The 11,985-nt window shown below is 42.6% G+C and overlaps 1 protein-coding gene across 1 annotated transcript in view; it reads left to right on the top strand.

Moving 5' to 3' along the window:
* LOC311232760 (syntaxin-3-like) overlaps positions 1-11,985 on the top strand; it is a gene marked incomplete at both ends in the record, with an annotated part of 174,083 nt that overhangs the window by 23,774 nt on the left and 138,324 nt on the right. The gene's annotated exons all lie outside the window — the stretch shown is intronic.

Here is an 11,985-nt window from a genome sequence, read left to right as displayed (position 1 = left end):
AAGTCATCTACCAGTAAACTAACAGTCTTACCTCTATGTAAAGTAATCTAGTAAACTAGCAGTCTTACCTCTATGTAAAGTCATCTACTAGTAAACTAGCAGTCTCTATGTAAAGTCATCTACTAGTAAACTAACAGTCTTACCTCTATGTAAAGTCATCTACTAGTAAACTAGCAGTCTTGCCTCTATGTAAAGTAGGGGTGTAACGGTACACTAAAACCACGGTTCGGTACGTACCTCGGTTTTGAAGTCACGGTTCGGTACGGGTTTTCGGTACAGTGGGGTGAAGTTTGGCTTTCCATGTTCCACTCAGGGGTGATGTAGTGTGCAGTAACTAATTGTACTTGTAGGGCTGTCAACGAATATTCTATATTGAAATTAATAATCGACTTGTAAAAAAAAAAAAAAATTATATATATATTATATGAAAATAATTAAAGAGAGAATAAAAGAAAACATCCCCCGGTGGGCGTGGCCTGAATGCGCAGCATGATGGACAGGAGACATGCGACGTCATTGAGCTGAACAACGTGCGACTTAATGAACAACAACAACAACATTAACAAGCCAGTGATTTTCACTCTGAGCTCAAGCCCCGGTTGGAAATACCTTACTTTTGATTAACTTGTGGAACCTCGAGACAGTTTCATGTAAGCTATATAAACTACAGCTGGCCTACCTTCTGTTTTATGCTAATGCCATTTTGGGAGTTCTAGCGTAAAAAATTTAAGTAGCCTACTTGGTTTTAGCACTTTATTGTAAGGCCATGTCCAGACTAAACTGATTTTGGTCATATCAGGCAAAGTATTTGATCGTTTGCACCTTTCAGCCACACGGAACTGCGTTCTGGCAGCCTGAAGACGCTACTTTCTGAGACCGGCCTCCAGAGTGCGCAATTCCGAAGACGCCCCCCCTTGCATCACCATCTTTACAAGCGAAACGCGTCTTCTCCTGAACCGATGATGCGATAGCCCACCTCTCCCTTACCCCGCGTGTGAGGCACAGTGATGCATTGTATAGTCTGATGGCTGTCGGAATGAAGGACTTCCTGTGCCGTTCAGTGCCGTTCAGTGCTACATTTAGGTAGTGTGAGCCTGGCACTGAATATGCTCCTCCTGTCAGCCAAGTCTGTGTATAGGAGGTGGGAGGGGTCTGTGTGTAGTGGGTGGGAGGGGTCTGTGTATAGTGGGTGGGAGGGGTTGTCCCTGATGGCCTGGAGCTTAGCAAGGCTCCTCCTCTCCCCCACCCTCGCTAGGGAGTCCAGCTCCTATCTCTCTTACTAGTAGATGACTTCAGATAGAGGTAAGACTGATGAAACTTGAAAAGTTATACTAAAGCGAAATATCCCTTTAAGAGAAGGTGGAGCCCTCTATAATAGACTGATGGTAGAGGGCTGTTTAGACTCGCTGTTGTTGATTGATTTGTTATTGAATTCTTATTTTTTTCAGAATGAGGTCACAGGATTAAGACAAACCACATATGAAACCTATAACCTTGTTTTTATTCATTGCTGAGAAATTAAAGGGATAGTTTGGATTTGTTACTTAAGTATGAAGTATAGTAGCGGTCGGGTGGCGTAGCGGAGATTGCGCTCGTCACCAATGCAAGAGGCTGCGGTCTCGACTCCCGGAGTCAGCATTGCCTGCGGCTTGGGCCAGCCGTCGTACTAACTCATGTGGCTGAGTTAGGGGGAGGGAAGCCGTGGGTGGTAATCTGGCGTTGTGGACAGTGACGCCTACAGGTCAGGTCTGGGCGCCTGCTCAGCGAAAGGCAGGAAATGGTGAAGGCAGCGTGACCTCCCACACGTTACGCTTCACCAATGAGAGTCCTCGCTGCCAGGTGAGAAGAGAGCCACTGGCTGTCTCCACATGTGTCGGAGGAAGCATGTGGTGGACTTCAGGGTTCCCTTGTACCGACCAGTAGGAGGAACATGCGCACAACAACCCAGTAGGGGAGGGGAGGGGAATTGGAATAACGACTAAATTGGGAAAAAGAGGACACAAAAAAAAAAGAGGTATGAAGTAGAGTAGACAATGTGTAGCCATTAGCTGACTTACCAGGTCCTGCCGTCCATTAGCTGACTTACCAGGTCCTGCCGTCCATTAGCTGACTTACCAGGTCCTGCTCTCAGACCAACCACATTGATATTCCAGATACTAGCTAATATCCTGGTTAAGGTCCGATTCAGGACACAGTGTTTACGTTGATATTCCAGATACTATGCTAGGCTTGCGTAGTCACATGTGGTTCACTGATTAGGGCTTTAAGAACTGAATAATATCACAATATTAATGCAAACACACTTAATGAACCTGCCTTGGTGGCCCCCTGCTGTTTTATTTCTTTATAGTTTTTTTGTCTTCTTTTTTGCAGATAAGGAGTGAAATAGACAGAATTATCCTTACTTTTTTTTTAATGTTTTTTTATATGTTTTAGCAGCATGTTTTTGGGCGGTTTTTCATCCTTCTTCCTCGCTTCAGTCCCAGAATCCCTTCCAAGAGTCCGTTCTTATATTATACCACCAATTTACCAATATATACCACTTATTTGCCAATATCGTAAATAAGCCATGAACAAAGTGGGAATTCTGAGCGGGAAAGATCTCCCTGTGGGCTCCCAGGTGCATTGTGGGAAGGAAGCAAGGAGCCGGTACGAGGAGGAATGACCTCGGCTGTATCTCTAAGCTCCACCGTTAGGTACCGTAGGGGAGAGGAGAGGAGAAGAGAGGAGAGGAGAGGAGAGGAGAGGAGGAGAGGAGAGATGAGGAGGAGAGGAGAGATGAGGAGAGGAGAGATGAGGAGAGATGAGGAGAGGAGAGGGAGGAGAGAGGAGGGAGGAGAGGAGAGATGAGGAGAGGAGGGAGGGAGAGATGAGGAGAGGAGAGATGAGGAGAGGAGGGAGGGATGAGGAGAGGAGAGGAGGAAGGGAGAGATGATGAGAGGAGAGGAGGAAGGGAGAGATGAGGAGAGGAGAGGAGGAAGGGAAAGATGAGGAGAGGAGAGGAGAGCTGTTTTGCTGTCAGACTGAATAGAGGCTTGTTGTGTTTATTGCAGACACTACAGAATGTTATTAGGACTGTAGTGATTTTAGAGGCATTTCTGAGGAACTTGAATCTGTTATGAAATCACTTATTTTTTCTAAATAATTTTTATTGAGTATTTTCTTAGCAAGTCACTGATCTGCTTTTGTAGCGTCACGCTCTTGAAAATAAAAAATTAAACATGTTATGGTTGTGTTGTCATTTCTTCTGCATAATTACTGGTTTATTCTGTATACGAGTCGTTCAGTATAATTACTGCTTTATTCTGTATACGAGTCATTCAGTATAATTACTGGTTGATCGACAACAAGCTGTCACTACATCTAGGAAAGACAGAATCCATCCTATTTGGCACAAATAAGAGGCTCAAGAAATGTGAGAAAATCAAGGTACAGTGTGAAGGAAACACAATCGAAAGCAAAACAATTGTCAAATATCTTGGCGTTTCCCTGGACCAAGCTCTATCCAAGATCTCAAAGAAGCTGACATTTCTGTATCGATATACACACACTTTCTTAATTTTAACGTAAAAAAAAACTCGTACAATGCCACTTTGACTACGCTTGTTCCGCGTGGTATAGTGGCCTTTCACAAAAGCTTAAGAACAAATGACAGGTTGCACAGAACCACGTCTTTAGATACATGCTGAATGCTCCTCCCAGGACTCATGTCGGTCCCACAGAAAGGAAAAGAGTAGGATTATTACCAGTCGAGGATAGAGTCAAACAACTAAAACTAAACCACATGTATGATATAGTTAATGGTAGGTAGAGCCCCAGAGTACATGTCCTCATGTGGACATGGTAAGAAATAAACACCACCGTGACACAAGAGCCAGCACTATGTCCTACTGTGTTCCTGGTGTAAAGCGTAAGACGGCCAGAAATTCATTATTTTACACTGGTATCTCCACGTGGAACAGCCTGGTATCTCCACGTGGAACAGCCTGCCTCTCTGCACATCAAGCAAAGCCAGACTAAAGCGTTTTTTTTAAACAAAAGTAAAGGCGCCTCTTTGGGAAGAAGTGTAGGTTTGAGATTACATTTTTTTTCCATCTTCTTAGTGTAGTGCAGGGTACGTATTTTATGACTTGTTTTATTGTGTTTTGTTTTTATTGTATTGTGTTTTTACTGTGTTTTCCATCGAGGACCACTTTGGAAATAAGTGTTTTTAAGTAACGCTTTTAAGTGCAACCCTCTGGAGTACAGGGTCATGATACTACAATGTTGTGTACGATACTGTGGTTTTCCTAATAAAATCAAATAAAAAAACTGCTTTATTCTGTATACGAGTCATTCAGTTTAAATACTAGTTATATATCGTATATGGCCATCGCGTCCCGCTCTAGCCCTACTGAGATACCCCTTATCTCCTAGTACCTACTGTACTCCAATACGAACAACTTAATGCACCCATACCTGATCGGGCCCCGCCCCTATGGAGGCGTAGCCTATGTAACCATGGCTATGGTCACCAAACACTCTTCCTCTATTTTCGTTCCATCGTATCGGCTGCGTGCACCGTACGTAACTAGCAGGATGAAAAGATCAGAGAAGATTCATAATGTTGAAAGCTTACCGGAGGATTGCTTTTCCCTGGCTTCTTCGGAGCTTGTTTCAGCGACACATGAGACCTGTGCTGATGGTTCCTCGGCTGACGACGGCAGACCGAGGGGCAGCGTGCAAGGTTTGACTAGCGGGTCGGCTTGTACAAAGGTGAGGTCTGTGTCAGTAGGCATCAATCTCGGTGTTGGTAATGCTGTGGAGTATGTTTCAGCGCCAGGGCCGGGGCGGCTTGGCGATCGTTCCACTGCAGTGGACGATTTCCTGGCAATCCTGGAGCATGCTGTTAACACTAATGCTGCTACTGCTACTTCTGCTAACGCTGATGTTGACGCTGGAATGTCTAATAATCCCCGCCGCGGGATACCGCTTTTCCCTCCTCTTACCAGCTTCATTGATGAAGGTCAGTCGGTGGTGGATGTGGGGGGGTTCGCTGAGTCCTATTTACCTTTTTTGCAGGTAAAGGGGCTAACAACAGGGTGCAGGCCGGGGGTACCGTGGCTAAGCAGCCAGGTAGCTTTTTTCCTGTGCCCAGGCGGGGATGAACGACGTTCCGCCCGGCCGATGCTTGATAGCAAATCGGCTCGGAGGGTGGCAGTATGGACGGATGAGTGGTATACTGCTACAGGATGGCATTTAGCGGCGGCCAGTGTTATGGCTCAGCTGGCTACTTTCCTCTCCACAATGGCGTCGGGTAGTAGGACTTTGGGTCCAGCCGGCATTGTAAACATGGTTCATGTTTGTGGTGTTATGGAAATCTTGACTCAGTCGCAAGCTATAACTGACTTTTATTCCATTTTAATAACCTATTCAAGGTCGCGGAGCTGCACTGCAGATGTACCCTACTCTTTGAATTAGAGAAAGTGCATTACCGGCCAGATCCTCTTAGGGGCGCTATCGCGATAATGCAGTGTTCCCTGTGGCCGAAGTTGTCTTTTTTTTTCCTTTTCTCTAATGTAGTTTTCTACTCACCTGAAGTGATAGCTATTGTCTGTTGCACGGAATACGCTTTGGATCGCGGATTTCAGTGTGATGCAGTAAGGGGATTTATCATCAGCCAATGGACATATCCATCTACCAGATGGCGATCGATAACTGGGAAATGGTCTGGCGGATCCAACCGGCTCATGGTAAGATCTTTTGCACGTAAATTACAGCCCGATCGGGCCTTGTTATGATACTCAACGAGCCGATCAGCCTATGTGGCTACTTAGACAAACACGGTTATTATTGGTAATCAATAATAAGAAACGACGTCCCCCGCCCCCCCCCTTTCATACATACATGCTTGAGGATCGTGCCGATCATATGCAGTTTGAGTTTAAACTGTAGCTTCTGTATAACGGAAATGCCATTGGATATAACGTTAGTAGCTATTAGCCCTTTATCCAGCCTTCCAGGAAATATCCTAGCCGGAATCCCTTATAACGCTTATATTCAAGACGCTATAAAATGAGAACGTATTGATGAAAAAATTATTTCTTTAAGCCATTTTGAAGGGACGGTTTATGGTCTCAATTGACAATGAGAATGGACAGATAGCAATACTATAAAGTATAGATTTAGCTCTACAAACAGCCCCAAGTCTGTTTACATATGCTGGTCGTCTCTAGTGATATTAGACTCATCCCAGTGGCCGCCAATGTGTTAATAATAAACACTGTTAGGACTATCTGACTCTTAACACTTTGAATGCCAGCCACGACATAACACGTGTTAGCAGCCCGCCCCCTGAATGCCCAGCACGATAATTAGCGTGAAATCTTTTTTATTAGCGATCTGAATTCATATTTCATCAACCGAGTCTACCGTTGGGAAACCAGCCCCACCAGGCGCTCAGATGTGAAAAAAGCGCCCCCTATCGTCTCCCAGATGGTAATGCACCCTTTTGGAATGGACTCAATGAAAATGGATGAGAAAAAAAAACTCCGGAATCCACATTGTACTTCTCACGCATGTACCCCGAGCCGCTCGGAGTCATTGTGGACCATCAGAACAGCGTGTAATATGTCTTTACAGTACGTAGCATTGGATCAATAAAAGGATCGATTTTTGGAATGGCGATCAGGAATTGGAATAATCTTTTTGGATACCATCTGATCTCAGGTAAGGAATCTATTTTACCAGTCTTAGGATAATCAGACCTGTTTTCACGGAGATATAAGCTTTTCCCCTATGTGTGTGTGTGGCTGTGTGGCTGTGCGAGCGATCAGGAACTAAGAGAATCGATTCTCAGCTCGCCTATATAGCGTGCATACGTACACATACTATCGATAATCTAGCGTTTATTTGAAAACGATTCATAAATAGGCCGAAAAATGACAACGTTCTAGAATATTCCAGTACAGGGCGTTTATCACAGAATCTTTTAATTTTCCTTGAAAACGAGGGCTTTTCAAAATGCTATAAAACGGAAATGAACCGATAAAAAAACAATCCGCTTCGACAATGTTGACTGGAAAATGAGTCATTGATAAGCGACGGGCAGATTAGACACATAGCCATCATTTAAAACATAGATTAGGCGATATTAACGCTAACATTGAAGTGGTTGATGGGCATTCAAGGGGGTAAAAAGGAAAACACGGCCGGCTCTGAAAGTGTTAATAATAAACACTGTTAGGACTGTCTGACTCTTAACACAATGGCGCCCGACCACGGATATATACGTGTTTCGAATCCATGCTTAACACAATGGCGCCCAAGGACGGATATATCCGTGTTTCGAATCCATGCTTAAAGGACCGAAGGACGGATATATCCGTGGCAAGTTGTTTTGACTTTTATTCCATTTTAATAACCTATTCAAGGTCGCCGAGCTGCACTGCAGATGTACCCTACTCTTTGAATTCGAGAAAGTGCATTACCGGCCAGATCCTCTTAGGGGCGCTATCGCGATAATGCAGTGTTCCCTGTGGCCGAAGTTGTCTTTTTTTTTCTTTTCTCTAATGTAGTTTTCTACTCACCTGAAGCAATAGCTATTGTCTGTTGCACGGAATACGTTTTGGATCGCGGATTTCAGTGTGATGCAGTAAGGGGATTTATCATCAGCCAATGGACATATCGATCTACCAGATGGCGATCGATAACTGGGAAATGGTCTGGCGGATCCAACCGGCTCATGGTAAGATCTTTTTCACATAAATTACAGCCCGATCGGGCCTTGTTATGATACTCAACGAGCCGATCAGCCTATGTGGCTACTTAGACGAACACGGTTATTGGTAATCAATAATGAGAAACGACGTCCCCCGCCCCCCCCCCTTTCATACATACATGCTTGAGGATCGTACCGATCATATGCAGTTTGAGTTTAATCTGTAGCTTCTGTATAACGGAAATGCCATTGGATATAACGTTAGTAGCTATTAGCCCTTTATCCAGCCTTCCAGGAAATATCCTAGCCGGAATCCCTTATAACGCTTATATTCAAGACGCTATAAAATGAGAACGTATTGATGAAAAAATTATTTCTTTAAGCCATTTTGAAGGGACGGTTTATGGTCTCAATTGACAATGAGAATGGACAGATATGAATGAATGAATGAATGAATTTATTCACACACACACACGATACATTTTACATGCGAGTATCCTCATGTGATAACATGTCGCAAATTGTGTGCATGTGCCAGGTCTCCCAAGAAGCTATTTAAAGCTTTTGGAGGAGGAGCCTGAACACAGATACAAACAGAATATGAACAAACAAAACAATAACAAATAAACAAAAACAAACAAACAAAAACAAAACAAAAAAATACAACGTGGGTAGGTTTACACACCTACCTACTAACTGACATATAACAGAGATACATAATACAGACAATTTTATTCCTAAGTTATAATTTTAATTAGAGATATGATTTTATCAGTTCCTCTTTCAGTGATTTTTTAAAGGTTTTAAAGGTATTAGTCATTTTTAGATTTTCATCAAGCTTGTTCCAGATCTGTGGACCCCTGCATGCTATGCTTAGGCTAGCACAATTTAGCCTTCTCCTCTTGCCAGATATAAGATGCTTGTTTCTTGTGTTGTGGATGTGCAGTGGTTGGCAGACTGGGACAAGCTCAGACAGTCTGTGATTCATGTTGTTGACAACTTGATACATAATTGATGCGTTTTGATGAATGTTAAATTCAGCGAGCCTCAGGAGACCAAAGCGATGGAAAAGAGGCTTTGAGGGCGCTCGATACCCGGACCATGACAGCACTCGTAGTACCCTCTTTTGTAGGCTTTCTAGTTTTTTGAGATGGCTGGGGTATGTGTTGCACCATATGACGTTACAGTAATTAATGAGGGGTTCAAACAGGGTTTTGTATAAAGTGAGAAGGGCAGGCAAGGGAAGAAAATGACGTATTTTGCAGAATAAGCCAACATATTTGGACAGTTTTGTTTGTAGGTATTTTATGTGGCATTTGAAGTTGAGTGACTCATCGATGATGACCCCCAGGAATTTTGTGGACGCCACTCTTGACAGCTCCTTTCCATTTATTTTTATGCACATGTGATGTGTGCGCATCCAATTTGAGTGGAAGACAATAAAGTTTGTTTTGCTGAGATTTAGTGATAACTTGTTGCATTTGAACCAGGTGTCCACTTTTTGTAGTTCTGTATTGAGTAGATCTTGTAGCTTGAGTGGATTTTTATGTGACAGAAACAAATTAGTGTCATCAGCGAATATAACTTTGTGCAGAAGTACAGATGAGTTGACAAAGTCATTTATATAGAGAATAAATAGTAAAGGCCCTAGAATTGACCCCTGGGGGACCCCATATTTGATGTCCATTTTTATTGATTTGTGATTTTTTATATCGACGTACTGTTGCCTACCATGTAAATAGCTACTGAACCAGTTGAGAGCCAGACCCCTTATGCCATAATGGTGTAGTTTCCCAAGTAGAATGGTGAAGTCAATGGTGTCAAAAGCCTTTGATAGATCGAGGAAAACGCCCACCCCACAATCACCCTGATCAATGGCATCATGTATTTTTTCTATTAGGTCTAATATTGCCATGTTTGTAGTTCTCTTTTTCCTGAAGCCGTATTGTGAATTGGTGAGTATATCTAGCTTGGTGGTGTATTCGCTTAATCTATTGTACACAACTCTCTCATAGACTTTGGATAGAGCTGGTAATACGGATATTGGACGGTAATTATTAATACTATTTTTGTCACCTGGTTTATATATGGGTATTATTCTCCCAATTTTGATGTTTTTTGGCACCACACCATGTAGTAAGGACAAATTAATACAGTGAGCGAGTGGTCTGACTATAATATTGGCTATGGCTATTAGGATTTTGCTGCATATTCCATCAGCACCGGCTGTGCGAGTGTCCTTCATCTTCATGATAATGTTGAATAGTTCATCATGGTCAGTTGGTTTCATGAAAAAAGAGTTAATATAGTTACCTGATAAATACTGTTTAAAAGACACACCCCCGGGATGGCTAATTTTATTCGCCAGATCTTCACCAATGGATGCAAAGTAGGTATTGAATTTATCAGAGAGATCCTGCTGTGACATGTTTGCAGGGTCAGGGAGCACTGATGCTTTTTTGTCCCTGTTTAGTACTTTGTTTAGAACTGACCATGTCCTTTTTGAATCACCCTGTGATGCTATTACCTGATCAGTATAATGATCACATTTGCTTTTCCTTATTAGCAATACTATAAAGTATAGATTTAGCTCTACAAACAGCCCCAAGTCTGTTTACATATGCTGGTCATCTCTAGTGATATTAGACTCATCCCAGTGGCAGCCAATGTGTTAATAATAAACACTGTTAGGACTATCTGACTCTTAACACTTTGAATGCCAGCCACGACATAACACGTGTTAGCAGCCCGCCCCCTGAATGCCCAGCACGATAATTAGCATGAAATCTTTTTTATTAGCGTTCTGAATTCATATTTCATCAACCGAGTCTACCGTTGGGAAACCAGCCCCACCAGGCGCTCAGATGTGAAAAAAGCGCCCCCTATCGTCTCCCAGATGGTAATGCACCCTTTTGGAATGGACTCAATGAAAATGGATGAGAAAAAAAAACTCCGGAATCCACATTGTACTTCTCACGCATGTACCCCGAGCCGCTCTGAGTCATTGTGGACCATCAGAACAGCGTGTAATATGTCTTTACAGTACGTAGCATTGGATCAATAAAAGGATCGATTTTTGGAATGGCGATCAGGAATTGGAATAATCTTTTTGGATACCATCTGATCTCAGGTAAGGAATCTATTTTACCAGTCTCAGGATAATCAGACCTGTTTTCACGGAGATATAAGCTTTTCCCCTATGTGATTTGGCTGTGCGAGCGATCAGGAAATAAGAGAATCGATTTTCAGCTGGCGGCACCAGCGTGCATACGTACACATATACTATTGATAATCTAGCGTTTATTTGAAAACGATTCATAAATAGGCCGAAAAATGACAACGTTCTAGAATATTCCAGTACAGGGCGTTTATCACAGAATCTTTTTATTTTCCGTGAAAACGAGGGCTTTTCAAAATGCTACAAAACGGAAATGAACCGATAAAAAAAGAATCCGCTTCGACAATGTTGATTGATTGATTGATTGATTGAAAACTTTATTAACAGATTGCAGAATGGGTACAATACAGTACAGCTCAATACACACAATTGTTAAGGGGATGCAGACCAGAGAAAGACTTTCGTCTTGTTTACATCAGGGTCCCCCATTTTCAATTCATCAGGACATATATGACATACATGACATACAGATAGTCAGTACTGCTACATCTATACATTTATGACATACCAGATTTGCAAATACAGTACTGTTTGTGATACAGAAGGAGTCAAGAAAAGGGTGTATATACATTTGACGTAGAAACTGTACATTGGAGGAGGTTGGGTGGGGGGGGGTTGGGTACATTGGGATATTGACAACCATACTGGGTAATTTACATTGGAGGTGGTTGGGGGGGGGGGGGGAAATGAGTCATTGATAAGCGACGGGCAGATTAGACACATAGCCATAATTTAAAACATAGATTAGGCGATATTAACACTAACATTGAAGTGGTTGATGGGCATTCAAGGGGGTAAAAAGGAAAACACGGCCGGCTCTGAAAGTGTTAACACTTTGATTGCCTAAGGCTAAATTTATGATATACCATCCGTTGCCAGCTCTATTTAACATGGAGAAGTTCCCCTTCTTTGCAGGGCTATAACTTTTTAAATTCTATTGCTAGATTGCCATTATTAGGGCCCATTCAAGGTCCTATATGTATTGTTCATGGTGTAGCAACGTTAAACTTTTTCATTCACATATTCATACTAAAGTATGGTCTAAAGTATAAGTATGTTTTTATCGTTTTCTGCAGCTTGTATTTCACCATGCAATAAGGGGGATCGG

Source organism: Notolepis coatsorum (genome assembly GCF_963971535.1).
Source record: "Notolepis coatsorum genome assembly, contig: SUPER_7_unloc_5, whole genome shotgun sequence".
NCBI classification, from domain to species: Eukaryota; Metazoa; Chordata; class Actinopteri; order Aulopiformes; family Paralepididae; genus Notolepis; species Notolepis coatsorum.
This window is presented reverse-complemented; position numbering and strand designations above follow the sequence as displayed.